Source organism: Neoarius graeffei, chromosome 20, assembly GCF_027579695.1.
Source record: "Neoarius graeffei isolate fNeoGra1 chromosome 20, fNeoGra1.pri, whole genome shotgun sequence".
Lineage (NCBI taxonomy): Eukaryota > Metazoa > Chordata > Actinopteri > Siluriformes > Ariidae > Neoarius > Neoarius graeffei.
In genome coordinates this window covers 53,086,378-53,100,920 of record NC_083588.1, presented here as the reverse complement: position 1 = coordinate 53,100,920, position 14,543 = coordinate 53,086,378, and the positions used below count along the sequence as shown (strand labels likewise).

At 43.9% G+C, this 14,543-nt stretch overlaps 1 protein-coding gene across 2 annotated transcripts in view; it reads right to left on the bottom strand.

The window, feature by feature from the left end:
- The window catches only part of plcl5 (phospholipase C like 5), a 229,225-nt gene that overhangs the window by 189,468 nt on the left and 25,214 nt on the right, over window positions 1–14,543 (bottom strand). The window contains exon 1 of one of the 2 annotated variants that reach the window (XM_060901980.1): window positions 2,437–2,482. The exons of the other annotated variant lie outside the window; for it this stretch is intronic. The gene's annotated coding sequence lies outside the window, so the exon portion shown is untranslated. Of the gene's footprint in view, window positions 1–2,436; window positions 2,483–14,543 lie in introns of those variants that run through there. 2 annotated transcript variants of the gene reach the window in all.

The window sequence follows — 14,543 nt, the reverse complement described above, 5'->3', positions numbered from 1 at the left end:
GAATTTGCAAAAAATAAAAATGCTCCATTTCTCAAAATCCAGTGAATGTGGACAGAATAAAACGGTTATTCCACTCAATCTCCTCGTACATGACTTATAGCGCATATATATATATATATATATATATATATATATATATATATATATATATATATATATTAGGGATGTCTGATATTGGCTTTTTTGCCGATATCCGATATGCCGATATTGTCCAACTCTCAATTTTCGATTCCGATATCAGCCGATACCGATGTCGATATGCGGGTTATTTTTCCTCAGAACTAATTTAGGTAACATCACATATCTCCTGTTGTGGAATTAACACAACATGCTTAATGTTATTGTGATGCCCCACTGGATGCATTCTTGAATGCAACAAGGCTTTCCAAATGTTAACATTGTCTGTGCAAAATAAGAAAAATACTTCAACTTAATTTAGGGAAAAAGTGCCATGTTTATTTTTTTTTAAATTGTCTCAAACAACAGTTTGGATTACACTCTCCCTGAGATAATCTTGGCAATGCCCACAACAAATAGGGCAAATTTGACTTCTTCACAAATGATAAAACATTGTACCTGAACAACTATGTGCAACATAGCAGCATCTAAAGTCAACTAATGCCGCTTTTCCACTACAAACGCGGCTGAGTTGGGCTGAGCCGTGCCGTGCTGAGTCGAGCTGAGCGGGGCTGTTGGAGTTGCATTTCGACTACAACCATGCTGAACCGTGCTGGCTGGAAGTGGGTGGACACATTGGGTGGAGTTAGCGAAAGTGGGTGGACGTCAGGTGATGTCGTTAAGCAGCGCAAACAGTGACATCAGTGAGCTTTTAAGCGGTAGTCTCACGACCCGGATAGTAAACAATAAACATGGAGGACATGGAGTCGTTAGTGTTGCTGGTCTTGGTGCTGTGGCTTGTTGTCACCGACAACGCCAACAGATACTGGCAAGAGCGTATAGATGAGGCGAGGCGCATAAGGCTTCAGAAATTCTCGCAATTCGTAATTCTTCTCCTTCCGGGTTTGCGGTGTTTACAGATCCCAGCGCGCTCGCGGGGCGTGTGTGGGCATGTGAGGACACTCCTCCTCACCAATCAGTGCACAGGGGAGTGTCTCCTCACGCCCCTAGCCCCACTCGGCTCAGTTTGGCTCGCTTCAGCCCCACTCCAAAACGGTGCGAGTTTTAGGGGCTAAGCAGGGCTGAAACGAGCTGAGTCGTGCTGGTTTTTGCTAGTCGAAACGCGAGCCGTGTCGGGCTGAAGTGAGCTGAAGCGAGCTGAAGTGAGCTGAAAAAGGGTAGTGGAAAAGGGCCATAAAATAACAGGCATAGTGTATGACAGGCTACTCTTTTTTCTGTGTTAAATGAGCCTGCGTTTGTAGGATGCCTCATGAACTGTTTCTTTAACTAAAACTCAATCACCTTAATTGAATGAATGCACAAATATGAGTCAATTACAATGTGGCAACTATACTGCACAATTTTGAAAACTGCACATTTGTTTGAGCTACAAAAAATACTTCAGGCTTGAGGTGAAGTACAAAAAATGAAACATTTTAAGGTGTAAGCAGCCTGTGTCCCTAGCCCATTACTTGGGCTAATGCAATCATTGAAATTATAAACTGGGCTCAATCAGCACTGCTCTACATGAGCAACAACAAAGATATGCCACATTAAGGTAGTGTGCAATAAGAACAAGGAAGGCACAAAGTTTCAGTCCAGACCTTCCAGAGTAGTAAACAACTTTAACGTCCGAAGGAGACACTTGAAAATAATTCCAAACCACAGACATAATGTTGAAACAGAGCGAGCAAGTTTGTCACTGCAGCCATCCACGCTTGTTTGTACGCTTCAAGACGCAGCTTGATGAGGTCATCATCTTTGCGCCGGTAAACGCTTCAGGAGCGCATAGGCACTATTTGGGTGTAACGCAAGCATTATTTTATCGGTTTTGAGGCAAAAAAAATCCGATAACGATATTAACAGATATTACATTTTTATGTTAATATCGGGCCGATAATATCTGTCGGCCGATAATATCGGACATCTCTAATATATATATATATATATATATATGTGTGTCTGTGTGTGTGTGTGTGTGTGTGTGTGTGTGTTTTCTCCAAAAGCGTGACCATGCTGCCTGTGCCATGTTTTTTGTGCAGTGTATTGGACAAGCCTGGAATTGGATTTTGGTGTGTGTGTGTGTGTCTTTTGTAAGATCAAATCATATTCGCGTACCCCACCCCTTCCTCTTTCCCTCTCACGCCCACTCTCTCTCTCTCTCTCTCTCTCACACACACACACGAAGCAAAAGACTGGATCAAACTGACAGCTAAATAACATGCCATTACCATCACTATGGCCAAAGCATGCCTGCATTAAACACACACACACGCGCGCACACACACACACACACTTCCCATTTCTGCCACTTGTTACCTGCTCAGGTCCGGCACAATCGGTCAGATGACGAGGCTGTTACAGCTCTGCTCCAACGCCAAATCAGAATAAGTTGGGACGGTATGTTGAAATCAAAATTAAAACTGAAAACAATGATTAGTAAACAATCTTTGACCTGTACTGCACTCAGAACAATACACCAACGTGTCATTTTTTGGGGTTTTTTTTCACATTTTGATGTTGCATTTTCAAAATAAACATTTTAATTTTGATCCTTGCGACACATTTCAAAAACGTTGGGACAGTCCAGCATTTACCACTTTGAAACGTTACCATGTCTTCTCACAACACTTAAAGGGGAACTGAAGTCACTGCTTTATTTCTTAATTAACGTGTTATTCAATTACATTTTTGGTTTTATTAACCTTATATCGTGACTCGTATCAGCACATTATATTACACTTATCGGCCTTTTCGGTTTTTAGCCGTGTTGAATGTAGTTCGCTTGGTCGACGGCAAGCGTCGCTTATCCGCGCGATCTTCACAAGACTTGTGCGAGACTTCGAAACGTGAAGTGTCAGCGTCGCCATTTTGAAAACCGTTTACACAGCGGCCAGACCGCCATATCATTCCAATTTAGATTAATTTTGAGATTTGCCAGCTTCATCAGTGATGGAGATTATTCCATACGACACCGAAACAACGTGGAGTGTTATTTCTGAATTAACGTGTTATTCAATTACATTTTTGGTTTTATTAACCTTATATCGTGACTCATATCAGCATATCATATTACACTTATCGGCCTTTTCGGTTTTTAGCCGTGTTGAATGTAGTTCGCTTGGTCGATGGCAGGCGTCGCTTATCCGCGCGATCTTCACAAGACTTGTGCGAGACTTCGAAACGTGAAGTGTCAGCGTCGCCATTTTGAAAACCGTTTACACAGCGGCCAGATCGCCATATCATTCCAGTTTAGATTAATTTTGAGATTTGCCAGCTTCATCAGTGATGGAGATTATTCCATACGACGCCGAACCAACGTGGAGTAGAGAAAAGTTGGAAAGACGACAGGATAAGGACGAGTCCGTCGCACTGGTATTTACGTCATTACTGTTGCACAATTAAAACGTGCCAGATCAGGCGGCTGGTGGGTTTTCAAAATAATAAAAATACATGCATTTATTTTTTTCGCAGTCCAAATCCTGAGCTCTGATTGGCTGGCGAGCGGGTCCGTATCCTATGGTACGGACCCCAGTTACGGACCTCTGGTGACTCGCTCGTTCACAACAACAAACATAGTAGCATTTTTTGTCAACATTTATCTTTTTTTATAAGATTTATTTATAAGATTTTAAAAAATCTTATAAATTTTTGCCAGCATTTCTCAGGAGAATAGCATTAATTTTACAGCATGGATAGTGATAACGACAGTGTTCACAGCGAAAGCGAGTTTTACTACCCTGAGGAAGAAGAAATAAAAGAAAACATTTCAGGAGGAAGCTAAAAACCTGTAATTTGCTAACGCCGAGCAAAAACATGGCTGAATTCTGAATGACTCCTATTTGTATAAATAGGGGACTACACAGGTGGCAAAATGTAGTTTTTTTTTTCCTGCCATGGAAGTGCACTTGTATACCGAGGAGGAAGCCATTTGCATTACAGCCGTGAATGAGGATTCAAAATGGCGGCTCGGCTCGGTTTTCCCTTTCGGGCGCTCTCGTTTTCTGTTAGAATTTGGTAAAGAAAAAAATAAATATATTATTTACCAGCTTAAGGTCGGTCCGTATGGTGAAATACCGTGACCTCGGTCTTGAATACTCACCTTGGCCCAGAGGGCCTCGGTCAGTACTTTTAAGACCTCGGTCACGGTATTTCACGATACGGACCTCCCAGCTGGTAAATAACACATGTATTTTTGTGATAAATGCATATTATCCTGAGTGCATTTCCCACATAATCCTCACTAAGGTTTCGGACAGTACTACAAAATGGCGTCCCCAATATATAGTGCCCTATACAGTGAGTAGGGAGCGATTTTGGACACAGGGAAAACTTCCGGCTTGATTACGTCAGCATTCGAAAGAGGGCGCGCGCGTCTTTTGACAACGTTGGTAGATGTTGGTCGCTTTGATTTCCGCTGTACGTTTTACTTCCGTCCTACGATGTCTCGCACAGGTCTCAGCGAATCTCGTTTACGGCCATCGCTTTGACATATGGACTGATATATTACAGAGCGTATTTCAAACACTCATAACTTGCTATAGCAGTGACAAAATAGCTATCAGAAATGCATTCCTATATTTAATAAAACGAGATAAATAGAATTTTGATAAAAAAATTTGCCTCCAGTTCTCCTTGTTTAGGGACTGAGGACACCAATTAATAAAGCGTTCCAGGTGTTATTTTTGTCTCATTCTGTGCAGCAGTACAGGGTCATCGCGGTCATATTTTTCATTTCAAAATTCACCAAACAAATTTCCAGCGTCGGGTTTTAATATAAACGTAGGGAATGAGAGCAGGACTTGTAGTTGGACATGATTGAAGAACAGTGATGTGATATCTGGGCCATGCCATAACACCGAACACTCACTACTTTCACATACCCAGAATGCCTTGCGCCTTGGGGGGGGGTAACCAGGCGCTATATTTGTTTAAGTCGTCGTATAATCGCAGTCATATCTGTGAAGAAACTCAGTCGTCCAGGTAGATAGTAATCTGTGGTTGGTAGAAGAGAGCAACTGGACTTGCTTGACGATTCTTGAAGACATTTCGCCTCTCCTCCGAAAGGCATCCTCAGTTCTGTCTGACTAATAGGGAGCATCCAGTATTTATCCTCTCATGGATCATCATAGAATCTGAATCAGAATGCTGATGGCTGCATTGTAGGTGGCTGATAAAAGATGTCATAGACACCCACCTCTGTTCAGTGATGGTCGTTCCAGGTTGACAAAAATGAACGATCCTCTCTGGCTAAGATGTCTGCCAGTTTTCTGGAAGTCCTCTCATACTCCCGCACCAGTCGAAGGGATCTCATCCCAAAGTGCGTAGAAACATATCTGTGAAGAAACTCAGTCGTCCAGGTACATAGTAATCTGTGGTTGGTTGAAGAGAGCAACTGGACTTGCTTGCCGATTCTTGAAAACGTTTCGCCTCTCCTCCGACATCTTATCAGCCGCCCACAATGCAGCCATCAGCATTCGGATTCTATGATGATCCATGAGAGAATAAATACTGGATACTCCCTAGTAGTCAGACAGAACTGAGGAAGCCTTTCGGAGGGGAGGCGAAACGTTTTCAAGAATCGTCAAGCAAGTCCAGTTGCTCTCTTCAACCAACCACAGATTATAATTGCAGTCATTTCTTCGAATTCACATTGGGGGGGGACAACTTTTGCTGTGCACCAACTTGTTCAAAACACCAGGAATCCTGATTTAAAAGTTTTATAGAATAAAGAGGCGAAGCGTCGAAAAGCGTGGCAAGACAGGATTCGCCGTCAAAATTTTACACCGACAGACAACACCCTGTATTTGACCCTGCAGTCTGAACAGCTTCCTCTAACAGCCCAAAGATTGTCGTAATCCGGTAGCGTATGAGCTCGAGGAAAATCAGAGTGAAGGAAATCAAAATCAACTGCAACTTAAAAAATAAATTTGACACCCCTGCTGTGTTTACAGGACTTACTCGACTGACTGCATTCCTTGCTCGTGTTCCCATGCACGAAGCGTTTTGTATTTTCTTACGGCTTTGCTGTCGTAACTAGCAGCCAGCAAAAACCATTTCACTGTCGATCTTTCCCAGCTCTTCTGCAGGTCAGTAACTCTTGGAACACCGTGTTGACAGACAAAGAAGGCTCCTGACTCACTGTCACCCGAAGCAGGCTTGTGGTACTCGAGTCCGACTCGTGCCCTAATTTTAAGGACTCGGGACTCGACTTGGACTCGAGCACTGATGACTCAGACTCGGACATTAACTGCATTCGGACTCGTAAATTGGAGACGGAGACTCTGATTTTTCCTTTATTTTTTGTAACATGCCATCATAATTTGGCATAAGATATTTATATCTACATTAAATTTTTGTACAAATTTCACGCAAGAGAGTGTTACACCTGCACGCCTTGGCGCGTGCATCAGATAGGCTCTCGGGCGTGCTCCGGACAGCGCACGTGAAGCGGACTCTTGTGCGCGCGCCGTAAACGACTCGCACCTGCACAGGATTAAGGCGCAATCAGCGCGCTGATATAAAAACTCTGAAAACACACTTACTTTGCGAAGTATTGAGTTGCATTGCTGACACATTGCCGAGCCTTATTTCCTTGTTTGGTTTCCTGATCCCGGATTTCCTGTTTCTCGTGTTTGATTCTGTCGAGTCTACGATAGCCTCGCTCGACCTATCGCCTGTTTCACCGTTTTACGATTTTGCCTGCCGTTCTGGATTGTTTACGTGTCTTCACTTGTATTAATAAACACACCTTCTGCACTTACATCCGTCTCCCAACCATCTCTGACACAATACTTCGCACTCCCTGATAAAGAGAAGCACATTCACCTGTTCATACGTCATGTTCAGGAACAAACTAATGTTAATGGCGCTAAAACAGCCACCGTCAAATGGTGCGGTTGGAGTCTTGTTCTCGGACTCGACTCGGATCAATAGTGGACTCGGATGTGAAATTTTTTTAATGACTCGGACTTGAACACCGGAGACTCGAGACTGGACTCGGCCTCGAGGTTTAGTGACTCGACTACAACACTGATCTGAAGTAGAGATGTTCAAAGTGTTCGATGCGTTATTTACAAGCGCTTTTTTACCGACTGATTTCTCGAAGTCCACGGAAAAGGCTTTGCAGATTTCTTTAAGCTTTGGTTTAGTTAGTTTTAGGGAGATTTAAATTCGAAAGATTACGGTCAGTGTGTGGCACCATGTTGTTTTAGTTTGTTTATGTTTTAGTCTGCCTCCCCCCGGTGCAAAGCATTATGGGTAGTCAATAACAACAAAAAGTCTAGCATGTCATAATTTTTTGTATTTTCTCACCTAGTTTGAAAAATCCTACGATGTGTTTCTCCAACATCACACACAGCACCAACCAATGCTTCTGTATCTATGATCGAGAATTTCCTGACCCTCCTCCCTAGCGATACACAAGGACATGAGCGATGATAGCTCGGGGTCAAACTTCTAGTGTCTCCCAACCAGAAGAATTTATGGCACTCTGATTCTCTAATCGGACACGGTGACCATTGTTCAAGACAAAAATATCGTGTAGTCTGATCCTGGCATTAATTGGTTAAAATGCTAACACTGGCCAAACAGTTCACCGTTTTGAGAAAGTAAATACATCATAAACTCATGATCATGAATGTTAGCTGGCTCACTTGTTACTAAGACGTTCATGCAGGAATGTCCATGTTCTTCCCACTTTGGAGTTCAAATTTGTCCAAAAAAACCCCACAATGATATTACACTTTAAAAATATGATTTGTTGTTTTAACTTAAAAGCAGGGTGGCACGGTGGTGTAGCGGTTAGCGCTGTCGCCTCACAGCAAGAAGGTCCGGGTTCGAGCCCCGTGGCCGGCGAGGGCCTTTCTGTGTGGAGTTTGCATGTTCTCCCCGTGTCCGCGTGGGTTTCCTCCGGGTGCTCCGGTTTCCCCCACAGTCCAAAGACATGCAGGTTAGGTTAACTGGTGACTCTAAATTGACCGTAGGTGTGAATGTGAGTGTGAATGGTTGTCTGTGTCTATGTGTCAGCCCTGTGATGACCTGGCGACTTGTCCAGGGTGTACCCCGCCTTTCGCCCGTAGTCAGCTGGGATAGGCTCCAGCTTGCCTGCCACCCTGTAGAACAGGATAAAGCAGCTAGAGATAATGAGATGAGATGAGAACTTAAAAGTAGTGCTGTCAAGCGATTAAAATATTTAATCGCGATTAATGTCGCGACTGTCATAGTTAACTCGCGATTAATCGCAATTTAATCGCACATTTTTGTCACATGAAAAACCATTGTAATTCTCTTATCAGCATAAAAAAGTGAATGGGCTTGCTCACCGTTCGAACTATGGGGGTACTCGGGGGATCAGAGATCCCCTGAAACAGACATGAGATCCCTTGAAAACATGATTTGGGACATGTTGGGGGGGTCTCTAAAATATTGGCAAAATGATGTTTATTGACATAGCAATCGTGTGTAACGGGAAGCATTTGCATATCCGAAGTGAGCGCACGATGGAGAGCCGCACTCTGAGACAAGCGCAAGCACCCCCCCCCCCCTCCCCCCCAAGGGAAAAAAAGGGACCCCCCGAAAATATCGGCATAGTTCGAACACTGGTTGTACCAATGTTTTTTTTTTTTTTATTGCAGAGCATAACACGTCTTGTCACAGCCACTGCAAAGTGGGGCTGGAGCCGCCGATGGGAAAACGAAACCTCAACCGAGCACCGTGGCTCTCCGGGGGAGGGCAGAGGACTCTGGCTGTGCAGGGCGTGGCATCATGTCACAGAGCGTTAATCTCGCGATAAAAAAATTATCGCCGTTAAAATTGAGTCAAGTTAACGCGTTAATAACGCGACATTTTTGACAGCACTACTTAAAAGCAATTTTGAGTTGAAACTCGTATAGCAATTTAGCACGATGAGAATCAGTTTAATTTGCTTTATGAATTGCAATGAACTCAAAATTTGAAGGCAGTCTGGTTAGTAATTTCTTAAGTTCATCTCATCTCATTATCTCTAGCCGCTTTATCCTGTTCTACAGGGTCGCAGGCAAGCTGGAGCCTATCCCAGCTGACTACGGGCGAAAGGCGGGGTACACCCTGGACAAGTCACCAGGTCATCACAGGGCTGACACATAGGCCGAATCCCATTTCACCCCTTGGACCAACCCCTTGGCCCTTCCCCTCCATTTTGCGCGTTCACGTGAAGGGGTAGGGGTATCCCAATCCCAGTTAACGCGGAGGGGTAGGGGAAGGGGTAGGGCTTCTGTACCCCTCCAAACGGAGATTTTCCTGGAGCTGACTCCGAACGAAGGGGTTTGAGTGATTTCCCACAATGCCATGCGGATTTCAGCGAGATTTCATGCGGATTTCAGAAAGATGGCGGTTCCCGCGGCGAAAGATTGTCATAAATGTATTTTCTCCATTATTTACGTGTTTTAAGTTGTTATCCAGAGGAAACACGCCGCTTGATTCGCTTTCGAGTTGAGAATGAGCAGCGATTTCTGAAATCCAAGCTGCTGCTAAAAAGCTTTGGGAGTGAGTATTGTTTTCGGTTGCTTGACTGCGTACGTTTTGTTCTGTTATTCTCGCTTTTATTGTTTACATGAGTGTTCTGACACCTCATTCTGTCGGATGTGGTGCACGAAGCGCCAAATATCCCATTCAGTGGTGTTAGTTAACAAATCACACCCTGCCAGCAGAGATTTCTGGTTCTGCCTCTGGCTCTGACTGTAGCGGCTGGTCGCAGCCAATGACGCATTTGGTCGCGTTTTGCTAACGTAAACGCTGACGGAGGTACGCGATGACGTATGCGATCGTTGAAGGGCTATCCCAGTACAATAGGGTTGAATTTCAAGCCCTATCCCTTGTAGCTCAGTTTCAAGGGGAAGGGCCAAGGGGAAGGAGGAGGGGAAGGGGGAGGGGTAGGGGTAGAAATTAGAATTGGGATTGGGCCATAGACACAGACAACCATTCACACTCACATTCACACCTACGGTCAATTTAGAGTCACCAGTTAACCTAACCTGCATGTCTTTGGACTGTGGGGGAAACCGGAGCACCCGGAGGAAACCCACGCGGACACGGGGAGAACATGCAAACTCCACACAGAAAGGCCCTCGCCAGCCCCGGGGCTCGAACCCAGGACCTTCTTGCTGTGAGGCGACAGCGCTAACCACTACACCACCGTGCCGCCCTAATTTCTTAAGTTAAAGCAGCAAATTGTTTTTTACGGTGTATGTGATTGCGAGTTGAGGCTTCCCACTTCCTCCAGGAAGTCTGCCATCAGAACAGCAACAACATAAAATTCAACCAACTTTTTTTTTTTACATCTAAGTGGATTTTTGCCATTTCGTCCATCATTTTTTTTTTATTTCTCTTCATTCTTTCTACCTTCCTGAGGGTAGAAATTTCCAATAAGCACATCTTTGGCAGGTCAGAAGAAGAGTTGGTTTTGAGGTGGCCTGCCTGCTTACTTCTTTTTTTGCACGTACACCTGCACTGTAGCTATAGCAACCAATGTGCGAGCGAACACCATTACACACAAATGAACTAACCAAGTTACATGCTTTTTGTAACGCACATACCGAGTGTGCAAATCTGACTCAGCACGTTCGACTGCAGATTAGAATGAAAACAAGGAACGGTACAGTTCCAGATATCAGACAGACAGACAGGAGCAATGCATTTCTGTGCTGACTGAGGCGTCTGTTTAATAGCCAAAGGCTGCACGTGCACGTGCACGCACACGCGCACACACATACACACACACACACACACACACACACACACACACACACACACAGAGAGCAAACAGCAGTCAAGACATTACCAAAACATTAGGATCAGTATTTGACCGAAGCTATGCCAACGTTGATAAGTGTTACTAAAGTGCTTGAGTCTCTCTCGCTCTCTTTCCCACTCTCCCTCTTCCTCTCTCGCACTCTCTCTCTTGCACTTGCTGTCTTGCGCTCTCTCTCTCTCTCTCTCTCTTGCGCCCGCTTTCTCTCTCACGCCCGCTTTCTCTCTCTCGCGTGCGCGCTCGCTGTCTTGCTCTCGCACCCTCTCTCTCTCACGTGCGCGCGCACGCTCGCTCTTGCTTTCTCTCTCTCTCGCTCACTTTCTCTCTCTCCCCCCTCTCGTTCGCTTTCTTGCTCACTCTCTCTGTCTGTCTCGCTTGCTCTCTCTCTCTCTCTCTCTCTCTCGCTCGCCGTCTCTTCCCCCCCTCGCTCTCTCTCTCTCTCAGAAACACGCATACGTGTCCACTCTCTCCCAGTGAGTCAGCTGAAAGCTGCTTGTACGGTGACACTATCCTTGGTTAATCTGTTTTACATCCCAAGTAGCTTTAAAGGCAGCAGTGTTGGAGAAGGACATCCACGTGTGCACCAGGTGGAAATTAGAGCCTCTTCCTCTATGGGTGGAAACACACTATGATACCATTCCTAAACAACACAACAGGATTCGAGCACTGAGCTCTCTATAAAATCTGGAGAGCTCAGAGCCTATTCTCCGCTCTCGAGATGAGTGAAGCCATTTGGCTGCCATTTTACCACACCCATCGTGTGTACTGGGTTTGCGGGTTAAACTGTCGTATCAAATCAATTTTTCCCCAAGAAAAGTATTTCCTGACTTTTTTCCCCTCTTTCGTTACCTCGACTCATTTTTTCCACTTCAACCCCATTCCTTACACATCTTTATAGTGCTCCGCTTTACTGTTATTGTTTTTTTTTTCCTTTTCCAGTTCAGTCTCTGATCATTTGTTTGAACGGCTCTTTTACTCCTATAATTATTTAAATGGAAATTATTTTAGTTTTTCTCTTATACAGTGTATCTGTCGTATAGTTCTTATTCCTTTCTTTCTATCTATTTGCCATTTTCACTTCACGCTTCTCCCAGTCAGGTCTGAACAGTATTTATTGGTCACATAATTCACTGGCACAATATTCATGCAGCTTATGACCAATAAATACTGTTAAGACATGACTGGGAGAAGTATGCAGTGAAAATGGCAAATAACATGAGGAAATAATCCCGTTTCAACAGCTGTCCTAAAGAGAAAGGAAATACTGTACAGCCTTTATGTTGGTATAATAAATAAATAAATAGAGACAGATAGAAAGAAAGGAAGAAAGAAGAACTATACGACAGAGAAAGAAACACTGCATAAGAGAAAAACTGAAAGTCTCCATAAGAATAATTATAGTCGTAAAACAGCCGTTCAAAAAAAAAAAAAGATCAGAGACTGAACTGGAAAAGAAAGAAAAAAACAGTAAAGCGGAGCGCTATAAAGATATGTAAGGAATGGGGGTAAAGTGGAAAAAAATAAGACGAGGTAATGAAAGAGGAAAAAAAGTTAGGAGATACTTTTCTTGGGCCAAATTTGATTGGATACGACAGTTTAACACACAAGCGAAATACACATGATGCGAGTGGCAAGATGGCAGCCAGATGGCTTCACTCTGACAAGCCTATGAGCTCTCCAGATTTTATAGAGGATGTGCAGTCACGTTACCCGTCTGTGTATACTCCGCCATATTGGACGGCTTCAGGATTGTTTACCTTGCGCGAGCGTAATGGAGCCAGGGAGTAACCCCCAAGAAAATTCGGAAAATACCCCATCTACATCGCGCGATAACTTGTCTAAGTTTGTTCAGCATCTTGAAGGTGACGTGAGGCAGCGTTACATGGAAAAGTGTTCCAGGTTGGGGATTGCAGATCCGTACAACTTGCCGCAATCCTTGTTCAGGGAAATTCAGAGCTGCGGTGCCGGCGATTTGCCCGATCTGGCCTACGACGATATTTACAATTTTCTCGTTAATCGTGAATCGTGTTACACTGGCAAAGCCCTCAAAGCTTACAAGAGCCTGGAAGCTTATAAATATTTTGTTGCGGGATGGGTATCTCAACTATACCTCTGGAAGGTTCCGAAGAAGAATGTCTACTTGATAACCTCACGGGTAAGTGGCATTCAGACGTTTATCATAAAGAGACTATGCAGGACGTTTTATCGTAAGAATGTTCGAAATCTAAACTCAGTTCCAGATATGAGAAGAAAACAGTAAATCAGAAAGCTGCGCACATTTGCGCAGCTTCCGCGAAAAAGTCTGCAGCTTTCTGATTTACTGTTTTCTTCTCATACTTCCTGTTTCATGGACTGTAACGGCATTTGCTTATTTAGTAATTTTAATACAGAATTTACTCTGATGAAATTATTCAGACACTCCAACGCCCACCCTGGAAAAAAAATCGGATCTGCACGATTCACCGTGAAAAAGTCGGCATCCGCCAAAAGGCGCACCGTTTGCATCCCTGTTTAAACTCATAGGTTAACCGGCTAATGAGGCTCGGTGGTCGGTCAAGATTTTTTTTAGTTTTCGCCATCCCTACTATGGATTGGCCTTTCAAAGGCATATATGAGCCAAAAAGATAAAACATTGTCATAGACTAGGCCAGGGTAGTAGGGCTAGGCATAGCCATTTTAAACGTTAGAGACTGTCTAGTTTCTAAGTATGCAGTTATCATTGAATCTGAAAATCAACTTAACAGATGTACTAGGAGTATTGAATTAGAAGATTACACCTACCTGATATGAAGTGTTCACTACAAATTCGGCTGGTAGAACTGGGGTACCAGTTTTCTCTTCGCACAGCGGACACCCATTTTGCGCGTCTCTCCTCGTCTGCGGGGAATCTATAAAATGACAGGCCCTCCTTTTGGCCTTGTCTATTGGTACAGCCAAATGCTGAACAAGATATAACCAACCATTCTCGAAAGATCTACTCCCACACACTTGATAATTAGAACGGGTTCGTCTAAGTCCTATGCGCGACCATGCCGTCCAAGATGGCAGATAAATAAATATCACGTGACCTCGTGACGTCACGTGCACGCTCTCTATACAGAGCTCAGTGGATTTGAGCTTAGCTCTGACTTCTGACCTCCTGGTCCCACAGGAGATAAACCAACTACAGTATCTTCTAAAATCACCAGGATTCTGGAACTGCAAAATAAACCCATACTGTAACGATAAGTCTTTTCGTTTACTTCACTGTAGGTACTAAATAATATCCTTTCCAACCGATAACTGAATAACGATCTGGCAGTTTAAGGAGATAACTCAGAACATGCTGATTTTAACCAATAAATTATTCTGTAATCAATATTGAACAACTTCTAATGCTTAAGAAACTATTCGTATAAATACACAGGTGATTCATTCATTCATTCATTATCTCTAGCCGCTTTATCCTTCTACAGGGTCGCAGGCAAGCTGGAGCCTATCCCAGCTGACTACGGGCGAAAGGCAGGGTACACCCTGGACAAGTCGCCAGGTCATCACAGGGCTGACACATAGACACAGACAACCATTCACACTCACATTCACAACACAGGTGATTATTTTTAAAAAAATAAAATAAAACACTCGCGCTGATTGGTCA